This window comes from Cervus elaphus, chromosome 22 (genome assembly GCF_910594005.1).
Source record: "Cervus elaphus chromosome 22, mCerEla1.1, whole genome shotgun sequence".
Lineage (NCBI taxonomy): Eukaryota > Metazoa > Chordata > Mammalia > Artiodactyla > Cervidae > Cervus > Cervus elaphus.
The window spans coordinates 77,450,022-77,469,556 of NC_057836.1; positions in this window are offsets into that span (position 1 = coordinate 77,450,022).

Here is a 19,535-nt window from a genome sequence, read left to right on the forward strand (position 1 = left end):
CATGCACACGTCTGTTCCTGCCCCCTGCACCGGCAGAGAGCTCGGGGGAGCCAGAGACTGTCAGGCAGCTGCTGGGCTGGCCACCTGTGTGGGAAGGGGCAGAGCCGACCTAGGGGCACACTGGGCCTCTTGCTCTCCCTGCTGCCCTGAGGCTGCTGGGCCAAAGAGGTCTTGGGCATCCAGCCCCTTGCTGGTCCCTTCCCTCTGACGAAGACCTCTGAGCTCCAGCACCTTGCAGTGTGGAGAGAGCCCCTGCCAGCAACCTCCTCTCCAAGGAGGCCTCAACCGAGGCCTAGGCCCAGGGGAAAGGCACCAGCGGGGATGAGCCTGGGGAGGCGCCCAGACATGTCTGGGCCCAGTCCCCGCAGCCTGCCCCTTGGTGGGGCTGTACCCCCGGAGGCCAGGAAGGTCTGGGCAAGGCTGGCCAGGGGCAGGGGCCCTGCTGGGTCCTGCCCCTGGCCTGTGGGGCCTCTGAGCACAACCGGCTATCTCCCGCTGGAAGACATCCCCGGCTGCCTCCAAAGGCCGCTTTGCAAGCACTCTCGCCGGCTGTTCCCGCCAGCCGCGCAAAATGCTCCCAAGTCCGGGAGAAAAGCGCTTCGGGGTGGTGCTCTCTCCCGGCCCTTCCCCCTGAGCCTGAGGGCCAGGCAGGGGGTCCACACTCCCAGGCCAAGGCAGAACCACATGCACACGTCTGTTCCTGCCCCCTACACCGGCAGAGAGCTCGGGGGAGCCAGAGTCTGTCAGGCAGCTGCTGGGCTGGCTGCCCGTGTGGGAAGGGGCAGAGCCGACCTAGAGGCACAGTGGGCCTCTTGCTCTCCCTGCTGCCCTGAGGCTGCTGGGCCAAAGAGGTCTTGGGCATCCAGCCCCTTGCTGGTCCCTTCCCTCTGACGAGTCCCTCTGAGCTCCAGCACCTTGCAGTGTGGAGAGAGCCCCTGCCAGCAACCTCCTCTCCAAGGAGGCCTCAACCGAGGCCTAGGCCCAGGGGAAAGGCACCAGCGGGGATGAGCCTGGGAAGGCGCAGGGGAATGTCTGGACCCAGTCCCCGCAGCCTGCCCCTTGGTGGGGCAGTACCCCCGGAGACCAGGAAGGTCTGGGCAAGGCTGGGCAGGGGAAGGGGCCCTGCTGGGTCCTGCCCCTGGCCTGTGGGGCCTCTGAGCACAACCGGCCCTCTCCCGCTGGAAGACCTCCCCGGCTGCCTCCAAAGGCCGCTTTGCAAGCACTCTCGCCGGCTGTTCCCGCCACCTGCGCACAATGCTCCCAAGCCCGGGAGAAAAGCGCTTCGGGGTGGTGCTCTCTCCCGGCCCTTGCCCCTGAGCCTGGGGGCCAGGCAGGGGGTCCACAGTCCCTGGCCAAGGCAGAACCACATGCACAGGTCTGTTCCTGCCCCCTGCACCAGCAGAGAGCTCGGGGGAGCCAGAGACTGTCAGGCAGCTGCTGGGCTGGCCGCCTGTGTGGGAAGGGGCAGAGCCGACCTAGGGGCACACTGGGCCTCTTGCTCTCCCTGCTGCCCTGAGGCTGCTGGGCCAAAGAGGTCTTGGGCATCCAGCCCCTTGCTGGTCCCTTCCCTCAGACGAGTCCCTCTGAGCTCCAGCACCTTGCAGTGTGGAGACAGCACCTGCCAGCAACCTCCTCTCCAAGGAGGCCTCAACCGAGGCCTAGGCCCAGGGGCAAGGCACCAGCGGGGATGAGCCTGGGGAGGCGCCCAGACATGTCTGGGCCCAGTCCCCGCAGCCTGCCCCTTGGTGGGGCTGTACCCCCGGAGGCCAGGAAGGTCTGGGCAAGGCTGGCCAGGGGCAGGGGCCCTGCTGGGTCCTGCCCCTGGCCTGTGGGGCCTCTGAGCACAACCGGCTATCTCCCGCTGGAAGACCTCCCCGGCTGCCTCCAAAGGCCGCTTTGCAAGCACTCTCGCCGGCTGTTCCCGCCAGCCGCGCAAAATGCTCCCAAGTCCGGGAGAAAAGCGCTTCGGGGTGGTGCTCTCTCCCGGCCCTTCCCCCTGAGCCTGAGGGACAGGCAGGGGGTCCACACTCCCAGGCCAAGGCAGAACCACATGCACACGTCTGTTCCTGCCCCCTACACCGGCAGAGAGCTCGGGGGAGCCAGAGTCTGTCAGGCAGCTGCTGGGCTGGCTGCCCGTGTGGGAAGGGGCAGAGCCGACCTAGAGGCACAGTGGGCCTCTTGCTCTCCCTGCTGCCCTGAGGCTGCTGGGCCAAAGAGGTCTTGGGCATCCAGCCCCTTGCTGGTCCCTTCCCTCTGACGAGTCCCTCTGAGCTCCAGCACCTTGCAGTGTGGAGAGAGCCCCTGCCAGCAACCTCCTCTCCAAGGAGGCCTCAACCGAGGCCTAGGCCCAGGGGAAAGGCACCAGCGGGGATGAGCCTGGGAAGGCGCAGGGGAATGTCTGGACCCAGTCCCCGCAGCCTGCCCCTTGGTGGGGCAGTACCCCCGGAGACCAGGAAGGTCTGGGCAAGGCTGGCCAGGGGAAGGGGCCCTCCTGGGTCCTGCCCCTGGCCTGTGGGGCCTCTGAGCACAACCGGCCCTCTCCCGCTGGAAGACCTCCCCGGCTGCCTCCAAAGGCCGCTTTGCAAGCACTCTCGCCGGCTGTTCCCGCCACCTGCGCACAATGCTCCCAAGCCCGGGAGAAAAGCGCTTCGGGGTGGTGCTCTCTCCCGGCCCTTGCCCCTGAGCCTGGGGGCCAGGCAGGGGGTCCACAGTCCCTGGCCAAGGCAGAACCACATGCACAGGTCTGTTCCTGCCCCCTGCACCAGCAGAGAGCTCGGGGGAGCCAGAGACTGTCAGGCAGCTGCTGGGCTGGCCGCCTGTGTGGGAAGGGGCAGAGCCGACCTAGGGGCACACTGGGCCTCTTGCTCTCCCTGCTGCCCTGAGGCTGCTGGGCCAAAGAGGTCTTGGGCATCCAGCCCCTTGCTGGTCCCTTCCCTCTGACGAGTCCCTCTGAGCTCCAGCACCTTGCAGTGTGGAGACAGCACCTGCCAGCAACCTCCTCTCCAAGGAGGCCTCAACCGAGGCCTAGGCCCAGGGGAAAGGCACCAGCGGGGATGAGCCTGGGGAGGCGCCCAGACATGTCTGGGCCCAGTCCCCGCAGCCTGCCCCTTGGTGGGGCTGTACCCCCGGAGGCCAGGAAGGTCTGGGCAAGGCTGGCCAGGGGAAGGGGACTTGCTGGGTCCTGCCCCTGGCCTGTGGGGCCTCTGAGCACAACCGGCCCTCTCCCGCTGGAAGACCTCCCCGGCTGCCTCCAAAGGCCGCTTTGCAAGCACTCTCGCCGGCTGTTCCCGCCAGCCACGCAAAATGATCCCAAGTCCGGGAGAAAAGCGCTTCGGGATGGTGCTCTCTCCCGGCCCTTCCCCCTGAGCCTGAGGGCCAGGCAGGGGGTCCACACTCCCAGGCCAAGGCAGAACCACATGCACACGTCTGTTCCTGCCCCCTACACCGGCAGAGAGCTTGGGGGAGCCAGAGTCTGTCAGGCAGCTGCTGGGCTGGCTGCCCGTGTGGGAAGGGGCAGAGCCGACATAGAGGCACAGTGGGCCTCTTGCTCTCCCTGCTGCCCTGAGGCTGCTGGGCCAAAGAGGTCTTGGGCATCCAGCCCCTTGCTGGTCCCTCCCCTCTGACGAAGCCCTCTGACCTCCAGCACCTTGCAGTGTGGAGAGAGCCCCTGCCAGCAACCTCCTCTCCAAGGAGGCCTCAACCGAGGCCTAGGCCCAGGGGAAAGGCACCAGCGGGGATGAGCCTGGGAAGGCGCAGGGGAATGTCTGGACCCAGTCCCCGCAGCCTGCCCCTTGGTAGGGCAGTACCCCCGGAGACCAGGAAGGTCTGGGCAAGGCTGGCCAGGGGAAGGGGCCCTGCTGGGTCCTGCCCCTGGCCTGTGGGGCCTCTGAGCACAACCGGCCCTCTCCCGCTGGAAGACCTCCCCGGCTGCCTCCAAAGGCCGCTTTGCAAGCACTCTCGCCGGCTGTTCCCGCCAGCCGCGCAAAATGCTCCCAAGTCCGGGAGAAAAGCGCTTCGGGGTGGTGCTCTCTCCCGTCCCTTGCCCCTGAGCCTGGGGGCCAGGCAGGGGGTCCACAGTCCCTGGCCAAGGCAGAACCACATGCACAGGTCTGTTCCTGCCCCCTGCACCAGCAGAGAGCTCGGGGGAGCCAGAGACTCTCAGGCAGCTGCTGGGCTGGCCGCCTGTGTGGGAAGGGGCAGAGCCGACCTAGGGGCACACTGGGCCTCTTGCTCTCCCTGCTGCCCTGAGGCTGCTGGGCCAAAGAGGTCTTGGGCATCCAGCCCCTTGCTGGTCCCTTCCCTCTGACGAGTCCCTCTGAGCTCCAGCACCTTGCAGTGTGGAGACAGCCCCTGCCAGCAACCTCCTCTCCAAGGAGGCCTCAACCGAGGCCTAGGCCCAGGGGAAAGGCACCAGCGGGGATGAGCCTGGGAAGGCACAGGGGAATGTCTGGACCCAGTCCCCGTAGCCTGCCCCTTGGTGGGGCAGTAGCCCCGGAGACCAGGAAGGTCTGGGCAAGGCTGGCCAGGGGAAGGGGCCCTGCTGGGTCCTGCCCCTGGCCTGTGGGGCCTCTGAGCACAACCGACCCTCTCCCGCTGGAAGACCTCCCCGGCTGCCTCCAAAGGCCGCTTTGCAAGCACTCTCGCCGGCTGTTCCCGCCAGCCGCGCAAAATGCTCCCAAGTCCGGGAGAAAAGCGCTTCGGGGTGCTGCTCTCTCCCGGCCCTTGCCCCTGAGCCTGAGGGCCAGGCAGGGGTCCACACTCCCAGGCCAAGGCAGAACCACATGCACACGTCTGTTCCTGCCCCCTACACCGGCAGAGAGCTCGGGGGAGCCAGAGTCTGTCAGGCAGCTGATGGGCTGGCCGCCCGTGTGGGAAGGGGCAGAGCTGACCTAGAGGCACAGTGGGCCTCTTGCTCTCCCTGCTGCCCTGAGGCTGCTGGGCCAAAGAGGTCTTGGGCATCCAGCCCCTTGCTGGTCCCTTCCCTCTGACGAAGCCCTCTGAGCTCCAGCACCTTGCAGTGTGGAGAGAGCCCCTGCCAGCAACCTCCTCTCCAAGGAGGCCTCAACCGAGGCCTAGGCCCAGGGGAAAGGCACCAGCAGGGATGAGCCTGGGAAGGCGCAGGGGAATGTCTGGACCCAGTCCCCGCAGCCTGCCCCTTGGTGGGGCAGTAGCCCCGGAGACCAGGAAGGTCTGGGCAAGGCTGGCCAGGGTCAGGGGCCCTGCTGGGTCCTGCCCCTGGCCTGTGGGGCCTCTGAGCACAACCGGCCCTCTCCCGCTGGAAGACCTCCCCGGCTGCCTCCAAAGGCCGCTTTGCAAGCACTCTCACCGGCTGTTCCCGCCAGCTGCGCACAATGCTCCCAAGCCCGGGAGAAAAGCGCTTCGGGGTGGTGCTCTCTCCCGGCCCTTGCCCCTGAGCCTGGGGGCCAGGCAGGGGGTCCACACTCCCAGGCCAAGGCAGAACCACATGCACAGGTCTGTTCCTGCCCCCTGCACCAGCAGAGAGCTCGGGGGAGCCAGAGACTGTCAGGCAGCTGCTGGGCTGGCCGCCTGTGTGGGAAGGGGCAGAGCCGCCCTAGGGGCACACTGGGCCTCTTGCTCTCCCTGCTGCCCTGAGGCTGCTGGGCCAAAGAGGTCTTGGACATCCAGCCCCTTGCTGGTCCCTTCCCTCTGACGAAGACCTCTGAGCTCCAGCACCTTGCAGTGTGGAGAGAGCCCCTGCCAGCAACCTCCTCTCCAAGGAGGCCTCAACCGAGGCCTAGGCCCAGGGGAAAGGCACCAGCGGGGATGAGCCTGGGGAGGCACCCAGGCATGTCTGGGCCCAGTCCCCGCAGCCTGCCCCTTGGTGGGGCAGTACCCCCGGAGGCCAGGAACGTCTGGGCAAGGCTGGCCAGGGACAGGGGCCCTGCTGGGTCCTGCCCCTGGCCTGTGGGGCCTCTGAGCACAACCGGCCCTCTCCCGCTGGAAGACCTCCCCGGCTGCCTCCAAAGGCCGCTTTGCAAGCACTCTCGCCGGCTGTTCCCGCCAGCCGCGCAAAATGCTCCCAAGTCCGGGAGAAAAGCGCTTCGGGGTGGTGCTCTCTCCCGGCCCTTCCCCCTGAGCCTGAGGGCCAGGCAGGGGGTCCACACTCCCAGGCCAAGGCAGAACCACATGCACACGTCTGTTCCTGCCCCCTACACCGGCAGAGAGCTTGGGGGAGCCAGAGTCTGTCAGGCAGCTGCTGGGCTGGCTGCCCGTGTGGGAAGGGGCAGAGCCGACATAGAGGCACAGTGGGCCTCTTGCTCTCCCTGCTGCCCTGAGGCTGCTGGGCCAAAGAGGTCTTGGGCATCCAGCCCCTTGCTGGTCCCTCACCTCTGACGAAGCCCTCTGACCTCCAGCACCTTGCAGTGTGGAGAGAGCCCCTGCCAGCAACCTCCTCTCCAAGGAGGCCTCAACCGAGGCCTAGGCCCAGGGGAAAGGCACCAGCGGGGATGAGCCTGGGGAGGCGCAGGGGAATGTCTGGACCCAGTCCCCGCAGCCTGCCCCTTGGTGGGGCAGTACCCCCGGAGACCAGGAAGGTCTGGGCAAGGCTGGCCAGGGGAAGGGGCCCTGCTGGGTCCTGCCCCTGGCCTGTGGGGCCTCTGAGCACAACCGGCCCTCTCCCGCTGGAAGACCTCCCCGGCTGCCTCCAAAGGCCGCTTTGCAAGCACTCTCGCCGGCTGTTCCCGCCAGCTGCGCACAATGCTCCCAAGCCCGGGAGAAAAGCGCTTCGGGGTGGTGCTCTCTCCCGGCCCTTGCCCCTGAGCCTGGGGGCCAGGCAGGGGGTCCACAGTCCCTGGCCAAGGCAGAACCACATGCACAGGTCTGTTCCTGCCCCCTGCACCAGCAGAGAGCTCGGGGGAGCCAGAGACTGTCAGGCAGCTGCTGGGCTGGCCGCCTGTGTGGGAAGGGGCAGAGCCGACCTAGGGGCACACTGGGCCTCTTGCTCTCCCTGCTGCCCTGAGGCTGCTGGGCCAAAGAGGTCTTGGGCATCCAGCCCCTTGCTGGTCCCTTCCCTCTGACGAGTCCCTCTGAGCTCCAGCACCTTGCAGTGTGGAGACAGCACCTGCCAGCAACCTCCTCTCCAAGGAGGCCTCAACCGAGGCCTAGGCCCAGGGGAAAGGCACCAGCGGGGATGAGCCTGGGGAGGCGCCCAGACATGTCTGGGCCCAGTCCCCGCAGCCTGCCCCTTGGTGGGGCAGTACCCCCGGAGGCCAGGAAGGTCTGGGCAAGGCTGGCCAGGGGCAGGGGCCCTGCTGGGTCCTGCCCCTGGCCTGTGGGGCCTCTGAGCACAACCGGCTATCTCCCGCTGGAAGACCTCCCCGGCTGCCTCCAAAGGCCGCTTTGCAAGCACTCTCGCCGGCTGTTCCCGCCAGCCGCGCACAATGCTCCCAAGTCCGGGAGAAAAGCGCTTCGGGGTGGTGCTCTCTCCCGGCCCTTCCCCCTGAGCCTGAGGGCCAGGCAGGGGGTCCACACTCCCAGGCCAAGGCAGAACCACATGCACACGTCTGTTCCTGCCCCCTACACCGGCAGAGAGCTCGGGGGAGCCAGAGTCTGTCAGGCAGCTGCTGGGCTGGCCGCCCTTGTGGGAAGGGGCAGAGCCGACCTAGAGGCACAGTGGGCCTCTTGCTCTCCCTGCTGCCCTGAGGCTGCTGGGCCAAAGAGGTCTTGGGCATCCAGCCCCTTGCTGGTCCCTTCCCTCTGACGAAGCCCTCTGAGCTCCAGCACCTTGCAGTGTGGAGAGAGCCCCTGCCAGCAACCTCCTCTCCAAGGAGGCCTCAACCGAGGCCTAGGCCCAGGGGAAAGGCACCAGCGGGGATGAGCCTGGGGAGGCGCCCGGGCATGTCTGGACCCAGTCCCCGCAGCCTGCCCCTTGGTGGGGCAGTAGCCCCGGAGGCCAGGAAGGTCTGGGCAAGGCTGGCCAGGGTCAGGGGCCCTGCTGGGTTCTGCCCCTGGCCTGTGGGGCCTCTGAGCACAACCGGCCCTCTCACGCTGGAAGTCCTCCCCGGCTGCCTCCAAGGCCGCTTTGCAAGCACTCTCGCCGGCTGTTCCCGCCAGCTGCGCACAATGCTCCCAAGCCCGGGAGAAAAGCGCTTCTGGGTGGTGCTCTCTCCCGGCCCTTGCCCCTGAGCCTGGGGGCCAGGCAGGGGGTCCACAGTCCCTGGCCAAGGCAGAACCACATGCACACGTCTGTTCCTGCCCCCTGCACCGGCAGAGAGCTCGGGGGAGCCAGAGACTGTCAGGCAGCTGCTGGGCTGGCCACCTGTGTGGGAAGGGGCAGAGCCGACCTAGGGGCACACTGGGCCTCTTGCTCTCCCTGCTGCCCTGAGGCTGCTGGGCCAAAGAGGTCTTGGGCATCCAGCCCCTTGCTGGTCCCTTCCCTCTGACGAAGACCTCTGAGCTCCAGCACCTTGCAGTGTGGAGAGAGCCCCTGCCAGCAACCTCCTCTCCAAGGAGGCCTCAACCGAGGCCTAGGCCCAGGGGAAAGGCACCAGCGGGGATGAGCCTGGGGAGGCGCCCAGACATGTCTGGGCCCAGTCCCCGCAGCCTGCCCCTTGGTGGGGCTGTACCCCCGGAGGCCAGGAAGGTCTGGGCAAGGCTGGCCAGGGGCAGGGGCCCTGCTGGGTCCTGCCCCTGGCCTGTGGGGCCTCTGAGCACAACCGGCTATCTCCCGCTGGAAGACATCCCCGGCTGCCTCCAAAGGCCGCTTTGCAAGCACTCTCGCCGGCTGTTCCCGCCAGCCGCGCAAAATGCTCCCAAGTCCGGGAGAAAAGCGCTTCGGGGTGGTGCTCTCTCCCGGCCCTTCCCCCTGAGCCTGAGGGCCAGGCAGGGGGTCCACACTCCCAGGCCAAGGCAGAACCACATGCACACGTCTGTTCCTGCCCCCTACACCGGCAGAGAGCTCGGGGGAGCCAGAGTCTGTCAGGCAGCTGCTGGGCTGGCTGCCCGTGTGGGAAGGGGCAGAGCCGACCTAGAGGCACAGTGGGCCTCTTGCTCTCCCTGCTGCCCTGAGGCTGCTGGGCCAAAGAGGTCTTGGGCATCCAGCCCCTTGCTGGTCCCTTCCCTCTGACGAGTCCCTCTGAGCTCCAGCACCTTGCAGTGTGGAGAGAGCCCCTGCCAGCAACCTCCTCTCCAAGGAGGCCTCAACCGAGGCCTAGGCCCAGGGGAAAGGCACCAGCGGGGATGAGCCTGGGAAGGCGCAGGGGAATGTCTGGACCCAGTCCCCGCAGCCTGCCCCTTGGAGGGGCAGTACCCCCGGAGACCAGGAAGGTCTGGGCAAGGCTGGGCAGGGGAAGGGGCCCTGCTGGGTCCTGCCCCTGGCCTGTGGGGCCTCTGAGCACAACCGGCCCTCTCCCGCTGGAAGACCTCCCCGGCTGCCTCCAAAGGCCGCTTTGCAAGCACTCTCGCCGGCTGTTCCCGCCACCTGCGCACAATGCTCCCAAGCCCGGGAGAAAAGCGCTTCGGGGTGGTGCTCTCTCCCGGCCCTTGCCCCTGAGCCTGGGGGCCAGGCAGGGGGTCCACAGTCCCTGGCCAAGGCAGAACCACATGCACAGGTCTGTTCCTGCCCCCTGCACCAGCAGAGAGCTCGGGGGAGCCAGAGACTGTCAGGCAGCTGCTGGGCTGGCCGCCTGTGTGGGAAGGGGCAGAGCCGACCTAGGGGCACACTGGGCCTCTTGCTCTCCCTGCTGCCCTGAGGCTGCTGGGCCAAAGAGGTCTTGGGCATCCAGCCCCTTGCTGGTCCCTTCCCTCTGACGAGTCCCTCTGAGCTCCAGCACCTTGCAGTGTGGAGACAGCACCTGCCAGCAACCTCCTCTCCAAGGAGGCCTCAACCGAGGCCTAGGCCCAGGGGCAAGGCACCAGCGGGGATGAGCCTGGGGAGGCGCCCAGACATGTCTGGGCCCAGTCCCCGCAGCCTGCCCCTTGGTGGGGCTGTACCCCCGGAGGCCAGGAAGGTCTGGGCAAGGCTGGCCAGGGGCAGGGGCCCTGCTGGGTCCTGCCCCTGGCCTGTGGGGCCTCTGAGCACAACCGGCTATCTCCCGCTGGAAGACCTCCCCGGCTGCCTCCAAAGGCCGCTTTGCAAGCACTCTCGCCGGCTGTTCCCGCCAGCCGCGCAAAATGCTCCCAAGTCCGGGAGAAAAGCGCTTCGGGGTGGTGCTCTCTCCCGGCCCTTCCCCCTGAGCCTGAGGGCCAGGCAGGGGGTCCACACTCCCAGGCCAAGGCAGAACCACATGCACACGTCTGTTCCTGCCCCCTACACCGGCAGAGAGCTCGGGGGAGCCAGAGTCTGTCAGGCAGCTGCTGGGCTGGCTGCCCGTGTGGGAAGGGGCAGAGCCGACCTAGAGGCACAGTGGGCCTCTTGCTCTCCCTGCTGCCCTGAGGCTGCTGGGCCAAAGAGGTCTTGGGCATCCAGCCCCTTGCTGGTCCCTTCCCTCTGACGAGTCCCTCTGAGCTCCAGCACCTTGCAGTGTGGAGAGAGCCCCTGCCAGCAACCTCCTCTCCAAGGAGGCCTCAACCGAGGCCTAGGCCCAGGGGAAAGGCACCAGCGGGGATGAGCCTGGGAAGGCGCAGGGGAATGTCTGGACCCAGTCCCCGCAGCCTGCCCCTTGGTGGGGCAGTACCCCCGGAGACCAGGAAGGTCTGGGCAAGGCTGGCCAGGGGAAGGGGCCCTGCTGGGTCCTGCCCCTGGCCTGTGGGGCCTCTGAGCACAACCGGCCCTCTCCCGCTGGAAGACCTCCCCGGCTGCCTCCAAAGGCCGCTTTGCAAGCACTCTCGCCGGCTGTTCCCGCCAGCTGCGCACAATGCTCCCAAGCCCGGGAGAAAAGCGCTTCGGGGTGGTGCTCTCTCCCGGCCCTTGCCCCTGAGCCTGGGGGCCAGGCAGGGGGTCCACAGTCCCTGGCCAAGGCAGAACCACATGCACACGTCTGTTCCTGCCCCCTGCACCAGCAGAGAGCTCGGGGGAGCCAGAGACTGTCAGGCAGCTGCTGGGCTGGCCGCCTGTGTGGGAAGGGGCAGAGCCGACCTAGGGGCACACTGGGCCTCTTGCTCTCCCTGCTGCCCTGAGGCTGCTGGGCCAAAGAGGTCTTGGGCATCCAGCCCCTTGCTGGTCCCTTCCCTCTGACGAGTCCATCTGAGCTCCAGCACCTTGCAGTGTGGAGACAGCACCTGCCAGCAACCTCCTCTCCAAGGAGGCCTCAACCGAGGCCTAGGCCCAGGGGAAAGGCACCAGCGGGGATGAGCCTGGGGAGGCGCCCAGACATGTCTGGGCCCAGTCCCCGCAGCCTGCCCCTTGGTGGGGCTGTACCCCCGGAGGCCAGGAAGGTCTGGGCAAGGCTGGCCAGGGGAAGGGGACTTGCTGGGTCCTGCCCCTGGCCTGTGGGGCCTCTGAGCACAACCGGCCCTCTCCCGCTGGAAGACCTCCCCGGCTGCCTCCAAAGGCCGCTTTGCAAGCACTCTCGCCGGCTGTTCCCGCCAGCCACGCAAAATGATCCCAAGTCCGGGAGAAAAGCGCTTCGGGATGGTGCTCTCTCCCGGCCCTTCCCCCTGAGCCTGAGGGCCAGGCAGGGGGTCCACACTCCCAGGCCAAGGCAGAACCACATGCACACGTCTGTTCCTGCCCCCTACACCGGCAGAGAGCTCGGGGGAGCCAGAGTCTGTCAGGCAGCTGCTGGGCTGGCTGCCCGTGTGGGAAGGGGCAGAGCCGACCTAGAGGCACAGTGGGCCTCTTGCTCTCCCTGCTGCCCTGAGGCTGCTGGGCCAAAGAGGTCTTGGGCATCCAGCCCCTTGCTGGTCCCTTCCCTCTGACGAAGCCCTCTGAGCTCCAGCACCTTGCAGTGTGGAGAGAGCCCCTGCCAGCAACCTCCTCTCCAAGGAGGCCTCAATCGAGGCCTAGGCCCAGGGGAAAGGCACCAGCGGGGATGAGCCTGGGAAGGCGCAGGGGAATGTCTGGACCCAGTCCCCGCAGCCTGCCCCTTGGTGGGGCAGTTCCCCCGGAGGCCAGGAAGGTCTGGGCAAGGCTGGCCAGGGGAAGGGGCCCTGCTGGGTGCTGTCCCTGGCCTGTGGGGCCTCTGAGCACAACCGACCCTCTCCCGCTGGAAGACCTCCCCGGCTGCCTCCAAAGGCCGCTTTGCAAGCACTCTCGCCGGCTGTTCCCGCCAGCCGCGCAAAATGCTCCCAAGTCCGGGAGAAAAGCGCATCGGGGTGCTGCTCTCTCCCGGCCCTTGCCCCTGAGCCTGAGGGCCAGGCAGGGGGTCCACACTCCCAGGCAAAGGCAGAACCACATGCACACGTCTGTTCCTGCCCCCTACACCGGCAGAGAGCTCGGGGGAGCCAGAGTCTGTCAGGCAGCTGCTGGGCTGGCCGCCCGTGTGGGAAGGGGCAGAGCCGACCTAGAGGCACAGTGGGCCTCTTGCTCTCCCTGCTGCCCTGAGGCTGCTGGGCCAAAGAGGTCTTGGGCATCCAGCCCCTTGCTGGTCCCTTCCCTCTGACGAAGCCCTCTGAGCTCCAGCACCTTGCAGTGTGGAGAGAGCCCCTGCCAGCAACCTCCTCTCCAAGGACGCCTCAACCGAGGCCTAGGCCCAGGGGAAAGGCACCAGCGGGGATGAGCCTGGGGAGGCGCCCGGGCATGTCTGGACCCAGTCCCCGCAGCCTGCCCCTTGGTGGGGCAGTAGCCCCGGAGGCCAGGAAGGTCTGGGCAAGGCTGGCCAGGGGAAGGGGACTTGCTGGGTCCTGCCCCTGGCCTGTGGGGCCTCTGAGCACAACCGGCCCTCTCCCGCTGGAAGACCTCCCCGGCTGCCTCCAAAGGCCGCTTTGCAAGCACTCTCGCCGGCTGTTCCCGCCAGCTGCGCACAATGCTCCCAAGCCCGGGAGAAAAGCGCTTCGTGGTGGTGCTCTCTCCCGGCCCTTGCCCCTGAGCCTGGGGGCCAGGCAGGGGGTCCACAGTCCCTGGCCAAGGCAGAACCACATGCACAGGTCTGTTTCTGTCCCCTGCACCAGCAGAGAGCTCGGGGGAGCCAGAGACTCTCAGGCAGCTGCTGGGCTGGCCGCCTGTTTGGGAAGGGGCAGAGCCGACCTAGGGGCACACTGGGCCTCTTGCTCTCCCTGCTGCCCTGAGGCTGCTGGGCCAAAGAGGTCTTGGGCATCCAGCCCCTTGCTGGTCCCTTCCCTCTGACGAGTCCCTCTGAGCTCCAGCACCTTGCAGTGTGGAGACAGGCCCTGCTAGCAACCTCCTCTCCAAGGAGGCCTCAACCGAGGCCTAGGCCCAGGGGAAAGGCACCAGCGGGGATGAGCCTGGGGAGGCGCCCAGGCATGTCTGGGCCCAGTCCCCGCAGCCTGCCCCTTGGTGGGGCAGTACCCCCGGAGGCCAGGAACGTCTGGGCAAGGCCGGCCAGGGACAGGGGCCCTGCTGGGTCCTGCCCCTGGCCTGTGGGGCCTCTGAGCACAACCGGCCCTCTCCCGCTGGAAGACCTCCCCGGCTGCCTCCAAAGGCCGCTTTGCAAGCACTCTCGCCGGCTGTTCCCACCAGCTGCGCACAATGCTCCCAAGCCCGGGAGAAAAGCGCTTCGGGGTGGTGCTCTCTCCCGGCCCTTCCCCCTGAGCCTGAGGGCCAGGCAGGGGGTCCACACTCCCAGGCCAAGGCAGAACCACATGCACAGGTCTGTTCCTGCCCCCTACACTGGCAGAGAGCTTGGGGGAGCCAGAGTCTGTCAGGCAGCTCCTGGGCTGGCTGCCCGTGTGGGAAGGGGCAGAGCCGACAAAGAGGCACAGTGGGCCTCTTGCTCTCCCTGCTGCCCTGAGGCTGCTGGGCCAAAGAGGTCTTGGGCATCCAGCCCCTTGCTGGTCCCTTCCCTCTGACGAAGCCCTCTGAGCTCCAGCACCTTGCAGTGTGGAGAGAGCCCCTGCCAGCAACCTCCTCTCCAAGGAGGCCTCAACCGAGGCCTAGGCCCAGGGGAAAGGCACCAGCGGGGATGAGCCTGGGAAGGCGCAGGGGAATGTCTGGACCCAGTCCCCGCAGCCTGCCCCTTGGTGGGGCAGTACCCCCGGAGACCAGGAAGGTCTGGGCAAGGCTGGCCAGGGGAAGGGGCCCTGCTGGGTCCTGCCCCTGGCCTGTGGGGCCTCTGAGCACAACCGGCCCTCTCCCGCTGGAAGACCTCCCCGGCTGCCTCCAAAGGCCGCTTTGCAAGCACTCTCGCCGGCTGTTCCCGCCAGCTGCGCACAATGCTCCCAAGCCCGGGAGAAAAGCGCTTCGGGGTGGTGCTCTCTCCCGGCCCTTGCCCCTGAGCCTGGGGGCCAGGCAGGGGGTCCACAGTCCCTGGCCAAGGCAGAACCACATGCACAGGTCTGTTCCTGCCCCCTGCACCAGCAGAGAGCTCGGGGGAGCCAGAGACTGTCAGGCAGCTGCTGGGCTGGCCGCCTGTGTGGGAAGGGGCAGAGCCGACCTAGGGGCACACTGGGCCTCTTGCTCTCCCTGCTGCCCTGAGGCTGCTGGGCCAAAGAGGTCTTGGGCATCCAGCCCCTTGCTGGTCCCTTCCCTCTGACGAGTCCCTCTGAGCTCCAGCACCTTGCAGTGTGGAGACAGCACCTGCCAGCAACCTCCTCTCCAAGGAGGCCTCAACCGAGGCCTAGGCCCAGGGGAAAGGCACCAGCGGGGATGAGCCTGGGGAGGCGCCCAGACATGTCTGGGCCCAGTCCCCGCAGCCTGCCCCTTGGTGGGGCTGTACCCCCGGAGGCCAGGAAGGTCTGGGCAAGGCTGGCCAGGGGCAGGGGCCCTGCTGGGTCCTGCCCCTGGCCTGTGGGGCCTCTGAGCACAACCGGCCCTCTCCCGCTGGAAGACCTCCCCGGCTGCCTCCAAAGGCCGCTTTGCAAGCACTCTCGCCGGCTGTTCCCGCCAGCCGCGCAAAATGCTCCCAAGTCCGGGAGAAAAGCGCTTCGGGGTGGTGCTCTCTCCCGGCCCTTCCCCCTGAGCCTGAGGGCCAGGCAGGGGGTCCACACTCCCAGGCCAAGGCAGAACCACATGCACACGTCTGTTCCTGCCCCCTACACCGGCAGAGAGCTCGGGGGAGCCAGAGTCTGTCAGGCAGCTGCTGGGCTGGCTGCCCGTGTGGGAAGGGGCAGAGCCGACCTAGAGGCACAGTGGGCCTCTTGCTCTCCCTGCTGCCCTGAGGCTGCTGGGCCAAAGAGGTCTTGGGCATCCAGCCCCTTGCTGGTCCCTTCCCTCTGACGAAGCCCTCTGAGCTCCAGCACCTTGCAGTGTGGAGAGAGCCCCTGCCAGCAACCTCCTCTCCAAGGAGGCCTCAACCGAGGCCTAGGCCCAGGGGAAAGGCACCAGCGGGGATGAGCCTGGGAAGGCGCAGGGGAATGTCTGGACCCAGTCCCCGCAGCCTGCCCCTTGGTGGGGCAGTTCCCCCGGAGGCCAGGAAGGTCTGGGCAAGGCTGGCCAGGGGAAGGGGCCCTGCTGGGTGCTGTCCCTGGCCTGTGGGGCCTCTGAGCACAACCGACCCTCTCCCGCTGGAAGACCTCCCCGGCTGCCTCCAAAGGCCGCTTTGCAAGCACTCTCGCCGGCTGTTCCCGCCAGCCGCGCAAAATGCTCCCAAGTCCGAGAGAAAAGCGCATCGGGGTGCTGCTCTCTCCCGGCCCTTGCCCCTGAGCCTGAGGGCCAGGCAGGGGGTCCACACTCCCAGGCCAAGGCAGAACCACATGCACACGTCTGTTCCTGCCCCCTACACCGGCAGAGAGCTCGGGGGAGCCAGAGTCTGTCAGGCAGCTGCTGGGCTGGCCGCCTGTTTGGGAAGGGGCAGAGCCGACCTAGGGGCACACTGGGCCTCTTGCTCTCCCTGCTGCCCTGAGGCTGCTGGGCCAAAGAGGTCTTGGGCATCCAGCCCCTTGCTGGTCCCTTCCCTCTGACGAGTCCCTCTGAGCTCCAGCACCTTGCAGTGTGGAGACAGGCCCTGCTAGCAACCTCCTCTCCAAGGAGGCCTCAACCGAGGCCTAGGCCCAGGGGAAAGGCACCAGCGGGGATGAGCCTGGGGAGGCGCCCAGGCATGTCTGGGCCCAGTCCCCGCAGCCTGCCCCTTGGTGGGGCAGTACCCCCGGAGACCAGGAAGGTCTGGGCAAGGCTGGCCAGGGGAAGGGGCCCTGCTGGGTCCTGCCCCTGGCCTGTGGGGCCTCTGAGCACAACCGGCCCTCTCCCGCTGGAAGACCTCCCCGGCTGCCTCCAAAGGCCGCTTTGCAAGCACTCTCGCCGGCTGTTCCCACCAGCTGCGCACAATGCTCCCAAGCCCGGGAGAAAAGCGCTTCGGGGTGGTGCTCTCTCCCGGCCCTTCCCCCTGAGCCTGAGGGCCAGGCAGGGGGTCCACACTCCCAGGCCAAGGCAGAACCACATGCACAGGTCTGTTCCTGCCCCCTACACCGGCAGAGAGCTTGGGGGAGCCAGAGTCTGTCAGGCAGCTCCTGGGCTGGTTGCCCGTGTGGGAAGGGGCAGAGCCGACAAAGAGGCACAGTGGGCCTCTTGCTCTCCCTGCTGCCCTGAGGCTGCTGGGCCAAAGAGGTCTTGGGCATCCAGCCCCTTGCTGGTCCCTTCCCTCTGACGAAGCCCTCTGAGCTCCAGCACCTTGCAGTGTGGAGAGAGCCCCTGCCAGCAACCTCCTCTCCAAGGAGGCCTCAACCGAGGCCTAGGCCCAGGGGAAAGGCACCAGCGGGGATGAGCCTGGGAAGGCGCAGGGGAATGTCTGGACCCAGTCCCCGCAGCCTGCCCCTTGGTGGGGCAGTACCCCCGGAGACCAGGAAGGTCTGGGCAAGGCTGGCCAGGGGAAGGGGCCCTGCTGGGTCCTGCCCCTGGCCTGTGGGGCCTCTGAGCACAACCGGCCCTCTCCCGCTGGAAGACCTCCCCGGCTGCCTCCAAAGGCCGCTTTGCAAGCACTCTCGCCGGCTGTTCCCGCCAGCTGCGCACAATGCTCCCAAGCCCGGGAGAAAAGCGCTTCGGGGTGGTGCTCTCTCCCGGCCCTTGCCCCTGAGCCTGGGGGCCAGGCAGGGGGTCCACAGTCCCTGGCCAAGGCAGAACCACATGCACAGGTCTGTTCCTGCCCCCTGCATCAGCAGAGAGCTCGGGGGAGCCAGAGACTGTCAGGCAGCTGCTGGGCTGGCCGCCTGTGTGGGAAGGGGCAGAGCCGACCTAGGGGCACACTGGGCCTCTTGCTCTCCCTGCTGCCCTGAGGCTGCTGGGCCAAAGAGGTCTTGGGCATCCAGCCCCTTGCTGGTCCCTTCCCTCTGACGAGTCCCTCTGAGCTCCAGCACCTTGCAGTGTGGAGACAGCCCCTGCCAGCAACCTCCTCTCCAAGGAGGCCTCAACCGAGGCCTAGGCCCAGGGGAAAGGCACCAGCGGGGATGAGCCTGGGAAGGCGCCCAGACATGTCTGGGCCCAGTCCCCGCAGCCTGCCCCTTGGTGGGGCTGTACCCCCGGAGGCCAGGAAGGTCTGGGCAAGGCTGGCCAGGGGCAGGGGCCCTGCTGGGTCCTGCCCCTGGCCTGTGGGGCCTCTGAGCACAACCGGCCCTCTCCCGCTGGAAGACCTCCCCGGCTGCCTCCAAAGGCCGCTTTGCAAGCACTCTCGCCGGCTGTTCCCGCCAGCCGCGCAAAATGCTCCCAAGTCCGGGAGAAAAGCGCTTCGGGGTGGTGCTCTCTCCTGGCCCTTCCCCCTGAGCCTGAGGGCCAGGCAGGGGGTCCACACTCCCAGGCCAAGGCAGAACCACATGCACACGTCTGTCCCTGCCCCCTACGCCGGCAGACAGCTCGGGGGAGCCATAGTATGTCAGGGAGCTGCTGGGCTGGCTGCCCGTGTGGGAAGGGGCAGAGCCGACCTAGAGGCACAGTGGTCCTCTTGCTCTCCCTGCTGCCCTGAGACTGCTGGGCCAAAGAGGTCTTGGGCATCCAGCCCCTTGCTGGTCCCTTCCCTCTGACGAAGCCCTCTGAGCTCCAGCACCTTGCAGTGTGGAGAGAGCCCCTGCCAGCAACCTCCTCTCCAAGGAGGCCTCAACCGAGGCCTAGGCCCAGGGGAAAGGCACCAGCGGGGATGAGCCTGGGAAGGCGCAGGGGAATGTCTGGACCCAGTCCCCGCACCCTGCCCCTTGGTGGGGCTGTACCCCCGGAGGCCAGGAAGGTCTGGGCAAGGCTGGCCAGGGGCATGGGCCCTGCTGGGTCCTGCCCCTGGCCTGTGGGGCCTCTGAGCACAACCGACCCTCTCCCGCTGGAAGACCTCCCCGGCTGCCTCCAAAGGCCGCTTTGCAAGCACTCTCGCCGGCTGTTCCCGCCAGCCGCGCAAAATGCTCCCAAGTCCGGGAGAAAAGCGCTTCGGGGTGGTGCTCTCTCCCGGCCCTTGCCCCTGAGCCTGGGGGCCAGGCAGGGGGTCCACAGTCCGTGGCCAAGGCAGAACCACATGCACACGTCTGTTCCTGCCCCCTGCACCAGCAGAAAGCTCGGGGGAGCCAGAGACTGTCAGGCAGCTGCTGGGCTGGCCGTCTGTGTGGGAAGGGGCAGAGCCGACCTAGGGGCACACTGGGCCTCTTGCTCTCCCTGCTGCCCTGAGGCTGCTGGGCCAAAGAGGTCTTGGGCATCCAGCCCCTTGCTGGTCCCTTCCCTCTGACGAGTCCCTCTGAGCTCCAGCACCTTGCAGTGTGGAGACAGCCCCTGCCAGCAACCTCCTCTCCAAGGAGGCCTCAATCGAGGCCTAGGCCCAGGGGAAAGGCACCAGCGGGGATGAGCCTGGGGAGGCGCCCAGGCATGTCTGGGCCCAGTCCCCGCAGCCTGCCCCTTGGTGGGGCTGTACCCCCGGAGGCCAGGAAGGTCTGGGCAAGGCTGGCCAGGGGCAGGGGCCCTGCTGGGTCCTGCCCCTGGCCTGTGGGGCCTCTGAGCACAACCGGCCCTGTCCCGCTGGAAGACCTCCCCGGCTGCCTCCAAAGGCCGCTTTGCAAGCACTCTCGCCGGCTGTTCCCGCCAGCCGCGCAAAATGCTCCCAAGTCCGGGAGAAAAGCGCTTCGGGGTGGTGCTCTCTCCCGGCCCTTCCCCCTGAGCCTGAGGGCCAGGCAGGGGGTCCACACTCCCAGGCCAAGGCAGAACCACATGCACACGTCTGTTCCTGCCCCCTACACCGGCAGAGAGCTCGGGGGAGTCAGAGTCTGTCAGGGAGCTCCTGGGCTGGCTGCCCGTGTGGGAAGGGGCAGAGCCGACCTAGAGTCACAGTGGGCCTCTTGCTCTCCCTGCTGCCCTGAGGCTGCTGGGCCAAAGAGGTCTTGGGCATCCAGCCCCTTGCTGGTCCCTTCCTCTGACGAAGCCCTCTGAGCTCCAGCACCTTGCAGTGTGGAGAGAGCCCCTGCCAGCAACCTCCTCTCAAAGGAGGCCTCAACCGAGGCCTAGGCCCAGGGGAAAGGCACCAGCGGGGATGAGCCTGGGAAGGCGCAGGGGAATGTCTGGACCCAGTCCCCGTAGCCTGCCCCTTGGTGGGGCAGTAGCCCCGGAGGCCAGGAAGGTCTGG